Consider the following 12,777-nt stretch of genomic DNA (forward strand, 5'->3'; position numbering starts at 1 on the left):
TTTCCCTACAGGGAAATTCAATTAGAAAGATTAAAAATGTTGTTACCATTATTAAAAATATCATCTCTGCATATTTTCAACTCTCCATCTCAATTTTAAGTTTTACCTGTGAAAATAACTATTATAGAATGAATCAAGCCTATAATAGGATTTTAGCTCTGAATGTGAAACTTGTTATTTTGCTTCTCTTCCAGCTGCAGATAACCTGTTAAGTCATCTTTACACTGCAGGCTCCCTGGCAGGTGACATTTCTTTTCTTTCTCTGTTCAGCTATATGAAATAATTAACACATTCAATGGGCTTACATGTATTCTGATTCTGGATACGGTCTTCAGACTGAGTTATAAGCTGATACAGCTGCCAGTGTTTAGTACATTCTATTTACAAATAATGTTTAGAATAAAACCCTCTCAATGTGTGGTAGATACAGCCTACGTTATAGGACTTCTTGCTTAATGAACCTACTACATCTAGAAACCATGTTTCAAGTGGCCATCATAGCCAATACCTGAAGACACTTCAGTATTTTTCCATAAATACTAAAAAATGGAGCATAAGATAAGACATTAACAATGTTTTCATGTCCCTCAAGTCCTGAATAGAAGAGGAAGGAGGGTTAGAAGAAAGAGGAGAGATAGCAATACTCATTTGCCTCTATGCTCCTTCACTTATCTTTAAAAGTATGTCAAGAGAGAAAAATGTTCAATGCACAGTTTAAGAATAATGTGGACAGTCCTTGGAGTCAGTTGGAAGTCCATATTTTTAGGCCTCCTGGAAGATCCATGCTAAGTCGCTTCAGTCGTGTTCAACTCTTTACGACTCTATGGACTGTAGCATGTCAGGCTCCTCTGTCCGGGGAATTTTCCAGGCAAGAATGCTGGAGTGGGTTGCCATTTCCTACTCCATGGGATCTTCCGGATCCAGAAATTGAACCTGCGTCTCCTGCAATGCAGGCAGATTCTTTACTGCTGAGCCACTGGGGAAGCCCCTGTCCTACCTAAAGGAAGAGAAGCGTGTATTATGCAATCAGGCTAGGCCCAGTAGGAAAGCTTGCATTTTGGAAAGGATCAAAGTGATTGTGAGTGCAATAGTTGCTTCTTGGATATGTCTCCAGGCCTGGCCTACCTATCCCCTCATATGTCTGAGTGCTTGGTTATTCCGAAAATCAAGCATGTTAAAAAAAAAAGGGGGGGGGGAGACAAAGAAAGTAAAACATGTTTCTGTATCTTGCCATAGGACACTCCACACCCTTGGCATGGAGAGGGCTTCAGTGCATAGCAGCTATGCCCCATGGGAAACTCCTCTCCTCTTCCCACTCACAATGATGCCAAGGAAAGGGATCAAAATAGGAAATGAGGAAAATCACCCACAGCAGCTACATGAAATCTGACAAATTAGTTCATAAGATCTGGAAGCTATTCCTTGAGAGCCATAGAAACATCTAATGGAGATAGTTTTTGAAAAGTTAAGGTCTTGCAACAGCAGCTAGGAGCAAGAGGAAGCAAACCACAGGTGAACAGATGTGGATTGGGCTAGTGTTTAAATGTCATATTGCCCAATTAAACAACTGTAAATAGCTTTTGTTTAGTTGCCATGTTGATACAATGGCTACTTAAGATCTATAAATAAATTGCAAAGAAGAGTTCAGACACCCCCTATACTGAAAGGGGAAAGCTGTTTGTAATAGCAGAGGCTAGAAATTATAAATTTTTAAAGACAACTTATATTCTGACAAATTGTGAATTAATAGGCAAATATCCTATAAAGTTTCAACCCTTCTATTTTTCTGTCCCGCTGCTCCTACTTACTACTGAGAATCTTCTTTCAAACAGTCTAAGATTTGTGTTTAAAAGATCAATTCTAGGTCAGTATGAAAATTTCATCTTAGAAAATGTCAATGAGCTGAAGTTCACAAAGAAAACAACAAAGGGGAAAGCAGTTACTCTGTCATCAAACGAGCAGATTTTTCTTCCTCTTTTTACACATCACAAATTCACTTTCTGATGACTGTCACAGTTATCTAAAGGGATTTCTCCTAAAAACCATTGGCTTTTAACTCCTTTTTTACATTTTTGCAATGACTCTAGAATTCTTTCAAAACTTTATTTCTTTTAAATGTTAATTGCACACTTAAAGGTTAGTTAAGTGAAGGTACTGAACCATAATGCCCTTTCCTGCTTTCCAAAACATAACCTTTATTTTTTGTCTTATATCTCATTAAGTCATTTTAGTAGTAGGGAAGTCGAGTTAGGTTCATTGTGATTAAGTCCTATCATTCCCTATGTAAATGGATTGGGGCCAATATTTCTTTTTTTTTTAATTTATTGTTTATTCTTTTAAAATTCTACCATTAAGTGCATATGTATACACAGAATTCTATTTATATATAGGAGACAAACACACACACACACACACACACACATATATATATATACACACATATATCAGTATTATTTTAACTTATGTTGTCAAATATTTTATTTTGTAAAAAAATTCAGAGAAGAAATGGGTAAGTCTTGGATAAATCTCTGTGATCTTAATGGAAACTTCCTCCTATTTTGCCTGGTCAAAAGCTCAATCCATAAACTACTATAACTTACTATATGTTGTGCAACACTTTCTCGTGGCATGTCTTAAATTGTATGTGTGTATTTTAATGTTCTGAAATCATATTCATGTGTTCTAGTTCTTCGCTTTGACTTAAAAGGCACACACTTTGATGCTAGGCCTGGATCTATATTTATTTTGTATTCCATCCATCCATTCAGCTAGTATATACTAGCTGCCGATTCTGTGATTGCCACCACATTAACCACTAGAGATTCTGCCCTCGTGAAAATGACAGATCAGGACTGTGTATACTCCTGCCTGCACAGTGAGACCATAATCAACATATGACTGACAGTCATTTGTGTTGCATTTGACCCAAAATGCATTTCTTGTCAAGAGGTCATGCTGCAATTCCCTCTTTTGGTTTGGAATTCCTATCATTTCTGTAACTCTTAAAACAGACTATAAGCATCTGTTAAGATATGTTAAAATGCTAACTAAATAGTCTAAAACACTCAGGGAGAGGTTTTCTAAACCTCCTTGTGGAAGTACTCCTTTCAAAAAATGTTAGTTGATTAAAGACAAGAATTGAAAACATGGTGAGAAAATTCATGACCTTGGAGTATGACAATTATATCTTACAAAGAGGCAGTCTTTTACATGTTTCCTACCAATTTGATCTTCAACTTGACCAGAGTAGGCATACTTCTCAATATCACCTCAGCACTAATATCACCAAATGAACAGCTCCAGCCCTCAGCATTCCTGCCAATTCCTAAGTTCCATATTTCAAACCGACAGCCTGTCCTACTTCCATGCACCATCATTACTGCAAATTCAACAAATCTAAAGGAGAATTTATCTTCACTCTGATCCCTTACCTTATCAGCTTCTCCTAAAGGCCCCATTCTGCCAATAGGACTGGCATCCTCTCCATCCTCTAAGCTTTCGAACTGGAGTTTGTCACTCAGTTACAAGTTCTGAGGGCTTCCTTGGTGGCTTAGATGGTAAAGAACCTGCCTGCAATGCAGGAGACCAGAGTTCTATCCCTGGGTGGGGAAGACACCCTAGAGAAGAGAATGGAAGCCCACTCCAATATTCTTGAGAATTCTGGAGAATTCCCTGGACAAAGGAGCCTGGCAGGCTCCAGTCCATGGGGTCGCAAAGAGTTGGACAAGACTGAGTGACTAGTTCTTTCCCGGCTGGAACCATGGAGGGTGCAGAAGGGAAGAAAAAAAAGGTTCCTGCTGTGCCAGAAACCCTTAAGAAAAAGCGGAAGAATTTCGCAGAGCTTAAGATCAAACGACTGAGAAAGAGGTTTGCCCAAAAGATGCTTCGAAAGGCAAGGAGGAAGCTTATCTATGAAAAAGCTAAGCATTACCACAAGGAATACAGGCAGATGTACAGAACTGAAATTCGAATGGCTAGGATGGCACGAAAAGCCGGTAACTTCTATGTACCCGCGGAACCCAAATTGGCGTTTGTCATCAGGATCAGAGGTATCAACGGTGTGAGCCCAAAGGTTCGAAAGGTGCTGCAGCTCCTTCGCCTCCGGCAGATATTCAACGGCACCTTTGTGAAGCTCAACAAGGCATCAATTAACATACTGAGAATTGTGGAGCCATACATTGCATGGGGGTACCCAAATCTGAAGTCTGTAAATGAATTGATTTACAAGCGTGGTTATGGCAAAATCAACAAAAAGCGAATTGCCCTGACAGACAACGCATTGATTGCTCGATCTCTTGGGAAATATGGAATCATCTGCATGGAGGATCTGATTCATGAGATCTATACCATTGGAAAACGTTTCAAAGAAGCAAACAACTTCCTGTGGCCCTTTAAATTGTCTTCTCCACAAGGTGGAATGAAGAAAAAGACCACCCATTTTGTAGAAGATGGAGATGCTGGCAACAGGGAAGACCAGATCAACAGGCTTATTAGAAGGATGAACTAAGGTATCTACCAGGATTATTAGTGTAATCTGGTTAATAAACAATCGAAACAAATTGAAAAAAAAAAAAAAAAAGACTGAGTGACTAACACTTTCCGTTTCACTTTTTCACAAGTTCTGATGATTCTTTCTGTCAAAATCTCATCCGCCCTCTTAGCGCAGTAGGCAGCACGTCAGTCTCATAATCTGTCAAAATCTCTTTGGAATTCAACCCTTATTTTACATTCTGCAGCCAAAAATCTGGGCCATAGAAATCATGTGTATCTAAACTTTCCTAATTTCAGTTCAATTAAATTCATCAAAGTGTTCTCATTCTGTATTAGATTAATAGAGATTGTAGATATATTTACAACTTCTATAATTATAGAAAGAAAAATTGTGAATACTTTGTACATAAAAATTTCAACTCCCACTACTAATGTCATGATCCTATTTACAGAAATGTATTGCTTTCTAAAATGACTTACATGATTTACAATTAATCTGAAAGATAATTACTAAAAGTATTCATTCCTTTGATGCTAATTATCTTCTATTTTGTTTATGTTCCACTCTATACTCAAAAACAAACTTGAAAATCATATTAAACCTTAAAGGTGACATTAAGAATTTAAAAAATGTAGAGAATATACAGAATGAATGACTCATTATGAATATTAAATAGCATATGAGGTGGATATGGCCTTGTCTAAATGTACTATAGTCTGCCTAAGTATAGTACACATCCAGTTATATACATATAACTATAATGTATGTTGAATTAACATATTTCAAATTAAACACAAAATATCTTTTTCACAATAAGGATACAAACTGATATTCTCAGGTATATAACAGAAGATGTATATTACTTAAAATAGGTGTCAGGAGTATAGTATGTTATTTAGGTACACTCTGCTTTCATTAGGTATCACTTCATCATGGCCATGACAAACAAATACAAGGATGCACTGCTATAAAATATTACATATAAATGTTTCAAAAGCAGAATCCTACCCCAATAGCCAAGACACCTATGTTGGATAGGTTTGAAGTTAGAAGGCTACTAACATCTTACAGTTCTTGAAATGATAACCGTGCAACGTACTTTAGTTGAATATCCCAAAGGACAATCTAGAAATTTCATTCAAGTATACAGGTGTATGCTAATACAATATTCAATCATTTTGCATTAAGAACTCAGTGTTTTTCAGCCATGAGTTTTGTTTAGGCATATGGAACAATGCAAGTTAGTGCAGACTATGAAAACTGAGTGTACTAGAGAATGGCCATACTGTTCAATGAAATGTGCCACATCAGAATGCCACAACTCCTATGCAAATCTAAAGGCAGAAACACTTCACTGTTTAGAAAGAGAATCTATACACAAACATGAGGTGGCTTCTTTTTCCAAAATCATTGTAATACTGTAAATCATTCCAATTAGTTCAAAACAGTTGTAATAGAAACATACTTGACTGGCTACTGTTAAGTATTTACTTCCCGTTTTTCATATGCAAAACAAATGTTGAAGCATTTGGATATACCTTAGTTCAGTTCAATGACTTCAGTTGCTCAGTTGTGTCCGACTCTTTGCGACTCATGAACCATAGCAAGCCAGGCCTCCCTGTCCACCACCAACTCCCAGAGTTTATGCAAAATCATGTCCATTGAGTCGATGACGCCATCCAACTATCTCATCCTCTGTCATCCCCTTCTCCTCCTGCCCTCAATCTTTCCCAGCATCAGGGTCTTTTCAAATGAGTCAGATATTCACGTCAGGTGGCCAAACTATTGGACTTTCAGCCTCAACAACAGTCATTGCAGTGAACACCCAGGACTGATTTCCTTTAGGAAGGACTGGTTGGATCTCCTTGCAGTCCAAGGGACTCTCAAGAGCCTTCTCCAGCACCACAGTATAAAAGCATCAAATCTTTGGTGCTCATCTTTCTTTAAAGACCAACTCTCACATGCATACATGATTACTGGAAAAACCATAGCCTTGACCAGACAGACCTTTGTTGACAAAGTAATGTCTCTCCTTTTTAATATGCTGTCTAGGTTGGTCATAAATTTACTTCCAAGGAGTAAGCGTTTTTTAATTTTATGGCTGCAATCACCATCTGCAGTGATTGTGGAGGCCCCAAAAATAAAGTCAGCCACTGTTTCCACTGTTTCCCCATCTATTTCCCATGAAGTGATGGGACCGGATGCTATGATCTTAGTTTTCTGAATGTTGGGCTTTAAGGCAACTTTTTCACTCTCCTCTTTCACTTCCATCAAGAGGCTCTTTAGTTCTTGACTTTCTGCCATAAGTGTAGTGTCATCTGCATATCTGAGGTTATTGATATTTCTCCCAGCAATCTTGATTCCTGCTTGTGCTTCTTCCAGCCCAGTGTTTCTCATAATGTAGTCTGCATATAAGTTAAATAAGCAGGGAGACAATATACAGCCTTGATGTACTCCTTTCCTATTTGGTACCAGTCTGTTGTTCCATGTCCAGTTCTAACTGTTGCTTCCTGACCTGCATACAGGTTTCTCAAGAGGCAGGTCAGATGGTCTGGTACTCCCATCTCTTTCAGAATTTTCAACAGTTTGTGATCCACACAGTCAAAGGTTTTGGTATAGCCAATAAAGCAGAAATAGATGCTTCTCGGGAACTCTCTTGCTTTTTCCATGATCCAGCTGATGTCAGCGATTTGATCTCTGGTTCCTCTGCCTTTTCTAAAACCAGCTTGAACATCTGGAAGTTCATGGTTCACGTATTGCTGAAGCCTGGCTTGGAGAATTTTGAGCATTACTTTACTAGCGTGTGAGATGAGTGCAATTGTGCAGTAGTTTGAGCATTCTTTATCATTGCCTTTCTTTCGGATTGGAATGAAAACTGACCTTTTCCAGTCCTGTGGCCACTGCTGAGTTTTCCAAATTTGCTGGCATATTGAGTGTAGCACTTTCACACCATCATCTTTCAGGATGTGAAACAGCTCAACTGGAATTCCGTCACCTCCAGTAGCTTTGTTCGTAGTGATGCTTTCTAAGGCCCACTGGACTTCACATTCCAGGATGTCTGACTCTAGGTGAGTGATCACACCATCATGATTATCTTGGTCATGAAAATCTTTTTTGTACAGTTCTTCTGTGTATTCCTGCCACCTCTTCTTAATATCTACTGCTTCTGTTAGGTCCATACCATTTGTGCCCTTTATTGTGCTCATCTTTGCATGAAATGTCCCTTTGGTATCTCTAATTTTCTTGAAGAGATCTCTAGTCTTTCCCATTCTATTGTTTTCCTATATTTCTTGGCACTGATCACTGAGGAAGGCTTTCTTATCTCTCCTTGCTATTCTTTGGAACTCTGCATTCAAATGAGTATATCTTTCCTTTTCTCCTTTGCTTTTTGCATCTCTTTTTAGTTATACCTTAGTTAGATAGTTATATCTAAGTTGTACCTTTGGTTAAAGAAACAGAAAATCCATGTGAAGCATCTACTATCCTGGACATTTTTTGACACATCAAGTACCCTTTCCAAGCTGACAACATGTTTTTGTTTTAACTAAGGAGAAACAATATTTGGCATCTGTGGAACTTAAAACATACTGATTCGAATACAGTGGCAGGTCTTCCAACTTTCAAATAAAAGAGTCATTGAGATACTTTAGAAAAGACTTCTGTTTCTAGCTAGTTACCCTAGTCAATTGGGTAGTCAAATTGTCTAGGGACTGTCAATTTATAGAATGCATAAAATTCTTAAAAATAACTTCATATGAAAACATAAGCTGTCAAGCAATTTACAATATCCACCCCCCACCTCTGCTCAAAGAAATAAAACTAAAGGAAAGCATTAATCCAGAGATATAACCAAACACTGAAAGCCAACTCTGCCCCAGGAAAACCCACCAGTTTCCAGTGTTCTAAAGTTTTTAACTTTAATGGTCCTCAAACATAGGATGGTACACAAAGCCTAGAGCTTTCAGAAGGTATAGGCAAAGTTGGTTCTGATGTACATCTAAAACCCCAAGAGATAATCTCTCCAGTGAAGGACTTAAAGAAAAACAAAACAAACAAACGAACAAAACAAAGAAGGCCAACCCACAGAGAAAAAGAGCACAGGGTCTTGTCTGTTTTCTCCTTGACTGTGGACACCTGTAGGAGTAACCAGTGTCTCCCTGTAAACCTCTAACCACAAGCCAGGCCCATGCAGGTTTTAGTCAGAATTTAAAATACCTAGTTATTAAGAAACACGTTGAGAATTTAAAGTGATTGCATTTTGGCAGTGTTCCCATATAATGGGCAGTCATTCATGCAAATTTCCAGGAAGAAAAGTATCTTTATACTTCAGTTTCAAAACATTTCCAAAAAGGCTCAGCAATCATTGCATGCTAAGTCGCTTCAGTTCTTGTCCGACTCTTTGCAATCCCATGAACTGTATCCCTCCAGGCTCCTCTGTCCATGGGATTCTCCAGGCAAGAATACTGGAGTGGGTTGCCATTCCCTTCTCCAGGGGATCTTCTCCATACAAGGATCAAATCTGGTCTCTTATGTCTCCTGCATTGGCAGGTGGTTCCTTTACCACTAGTGCCACCAAGGAAGTCATTAGTTCACAATAAAAATACAGATGATACAGAAAGAAGTAAACAAACATTAGTAAGAGTGAGCAAAAACAATAGAATTAGACCTATAAAGATGTAGACCTTAAAGATGTAAGAATATTCAATAAACAAAGAACTTCTAGATATAAGAAATACGATAAGTGACATTAGCAAGCTTACTGGAGAGGAAAAACAGATGATTAGGTACAAATCACAAAAGAATTAGTAAACTGAAAGATAAACCTGAAAGAAATGCTCTAGATTACAGTACATAAAGACAAAATACAAAAGAGATGTAAAACTAAACAATCAAAAAAAAAAAAAAAAACCCAAAAGAGAGTGTGAATGTTCAAAATAAGCAATTGGAGTTAACAGTAGGCAGGAATAGACAGCATGGGAGAAGGATAATATTCTAAATGTAAATTGCTAAAAAATTTTCCAGAATTGATGGAGCAGAACAAATTTTAAATTCAAGAAGCCAATCAATCAAGATAAACATAAGGATGAAAAAATCCACACCTAGACACATCTTAATAAAACTATAAAATACCAAAAACCAAAAAAGATAGAAGAATAGAACAGGCAGGTTACCTCCAAGGAATGTCAATTTAAACTACAGCTTGCTTAACAAAACCAAAGCCAAAATATGGTGAAATAATTTGTTCATATAGATAAGAAAGAAATTTTTGCAAGCTAGAATTACATACTCATTGAATATATCTTTTAATAACAAAGATGAAATAAATACAATTTCAAGCAAATAGAATTTTTACTATGTCCAGAATCTCACTAAAGGTACTTTAAAAAGATGTGCTTCGGCAAGAAGTAAAATGATCCCAGGAGGAAGTTCTTTCATTGAAGAAGGAAGGTATTCATGACAGTGAAATATGTGAGTAAATCTAAGCAAACCTCTGTAAGTCAGCAAAACAATGTCTACCTTGTTAACTTTTAAAACTAATCAAAATAAGAAGTAACAACAGATAATTTAGGAGAGTGTGGAAAAAGGATGTTGAAAGTAATGAATAAGTAAACAGATACACATGCCACATTCAGAATAGGAAGAATCATGTATTATATGGATCTCAATATACACAAATTTGTCCCCAAAGTTTAAGTAATTCCAATAAAATACCCAAACAAAATTTGTGCTGTTGCTGGAGTCTGACATGCTGATTATAAAATTTATGCGGTGGAATGAAGAATCATCAATAGATTCTTGGAAAAAGAAAATGTGATTGACTTCCCCTATTATTTAATAAATAATGCTGGCACAAGTGTTATTCACATGTAAAAATATGAAATTCTGTTCTTTACAGTATACACAGAAATCAATTCCAGGTAGACTAAAGATTTAAGGTAAATGACAATCTTTTTAAAACATTTAGAGGCAAATATAAGAATAATAACTGCATGACCTTAGATAAGAAAGGAATTTCTTACATCAGACATAAAAGCACAAAGACTAAAAGAATGATGAATTAATGTACATTACAATTAGCAAGAAATGTTCCAGAAAAGATACCATGAAAAAAAAGAGGGAAAAAGACAGGAAAATTGGGAACTATTTGAAATATGCAAGCAATAGAAAACTAATATTCCAAATGTATCAAGAAATTAGACAAAACAAAAAAGAAAAGCAACACCAAAGTATTCCAACATGGACAAAAGACTAAATGAAGCATTTTAAAGCAGATGAAACACAAATGGCCCACAATTGGCCCACCAATGGTGTCAAGGGGGCTTCAATTCATTTATACTCAAGAAAAAGATTTCAATGCAAAAAATGAGATTCTTTATTCATATCTCCCTGGAAAAACATACAAAATTTCTACATAATTTGGAGTGTAAGACATTGGCTTTCAATACCATCTTCACATAAAAATAACCTTGGAAGATTTAAAAAAAAAATGGTGCACTCAGAATGGCCAAAGCAATCTTGAGAAAAATGAATAAAGCTAGAATAATCTCATTTCTTGATTTTTAAAATATATCACAAAGCTTTAGTAGCCAAAGAAGCATGGTGTTGAGATAAAGACAGACCTACAGGAAACAACTGAGAACCCATAAATAAATCCATGTAACAGATCTTTGACAAGGGTTCAAAAATACATGATGGGAAAATTACAGTCTATTTAACAACTGGTTCTAGAAAAAGTGGGTATTCATCAAACAGTAACAACAATGAAAGAAATTGGGACTTCTATTTCACACTTTACAGAAAAATCAAATTAAAATAGATTAAACACTTAAACATAAGAGATGAAAACATAGAGAGATAGTTGAATCATTTTGGTCTTGGCAATGATTTCAAGAATATGACACAAAAAGCAAAGACAACAAAAGTAAAGAGAAACAAAATGGGACTACATCAAACTAAAGAATTTCTCTGAACAGCAAAGAAAATAACCACTAGAACAGGCAACCAAAGAATAGGAAAAAATACTCACAAACCATAGATCTGATAAAGTTAATTTCCAAAATATACTAATAACTCCTACAATACATTAGCAAGAAACCAAATAATCCTGTTTAAAAATTGGACAGAGGACTTAAGACATTTCTCCAAAGACATAGAAATAGCCAACATGTACATTAAAAGGTGTTCAATGTTACTAATCATCAGATCAGATCAGACCAGTCGCTCAGTCGTGTCCAACTCTCTGCGACCCCATGAATAGCAGCACGCCAGGCCTCCCTGTCCATCACCAACTCCCGGAGTTCACTGAGACTCACACCCATCAGCCTTGACTAGATGAACCTTTCTTGGCAAAGTAATGTCTCTGCTTTTGAATATGCTATCTAGGTTGGTCAGGGAAATGCAAATCAAAACCAAGCTTCTCTGGTGGCCCAGCTGGTAAAGAATCTACCTGCAATGTGGAAACCTCGGTTTGATCCCTTGGTTGGGAAGATCCCATGGAGAAGGGAACGGTAATACTAGAACCCACTCCAGTATTCTGACCTGGAGAATTCCATGGACTGTATAGTCCATGGGGTCGCAAACAGTCAGACATGACTGAGTGACTTTCACTTTCATACCTGCTAGAATGGCTATTACAAAAAAAAAATAATAATAAGTGTTGGTAAGGGTTGGGGAAAACTATAAACTTTGTATGCTGTTGGTAAAAATATAAAACACTGCAGTCACTATGGGAAAGAATATGCAAGTTACTCAAAATATTAAAAATGAATTACCAAATGATACAGCAATCTCACTTCTCTGTATATATCCAAAAGAACTGAAATAAGGATCTTGAGGAGATACCTGCACACCCATGGTAATTGCAGCATTATTCACAATACCCAAGATGTGGAAAAAACTCAATTGTCTACTGACAAATAAATGGATAAGAAAGTGATATATATATATATAATTTATATATGAATACACGTATGTACATAAATACTATATATATACACACACATGTGTACACAATACTAGAATATTATATAGCCTTAAAAATAAGGAAAGCCTACCATTTATGACAAGATAGGTGGAGGTAGAATACATTATGTTACCTGAAATAAGTTAGTCACAGAAGGACAAACACTGCACCACTCTATTTAAATGAAGTATATAAAATAGGCAAATTATATTACAGACGTATAAAATAGAATCATGATTGTCAGGGATGAGAGGAGGGGGAAATGAGGGGTTGTTAAATGGTTATAAAGTTAAGTTTTACAAGATGAGTAAGTTCTAGAGAT

At 36.6% G+C, this 12,777-nt stretch overlaps 1 protein-coding gene and 1 pseudogene across 1 annotated transcript in view; one reads left to right on the plus strand and one right to left on the minus strand.

Moving 5' to 3' along the window:
* Positions 1-12,777, minus strand: part of DIAPH2 (diaphanous related formin 2) — a 983,285-nt gene that overhangs the window by 504,257 nt on the left and 466,251 nt on the right. The gene's annotated exons all lie outside the window — the stretch shown is intronic.
* Positions 3,761-4,535, plus strand: LOC106700915 (large ribosomal subunit protein uL30 pseudogene; annotated as a pseudogene).

This window comes from Bos mutus, chromosome X (assembly GCF_027580195.1).
Source record: "Bos mutus isolate GX-2022 chromosome X, NWIPB_WYAK_1.1, whole genome shotgun sequence".
Lineage (NCBI taxonomy): Eukaryota > Metazoa > Chordata > Mammalia > Artiodactyla > Bovidae > Bos > Bos mutus.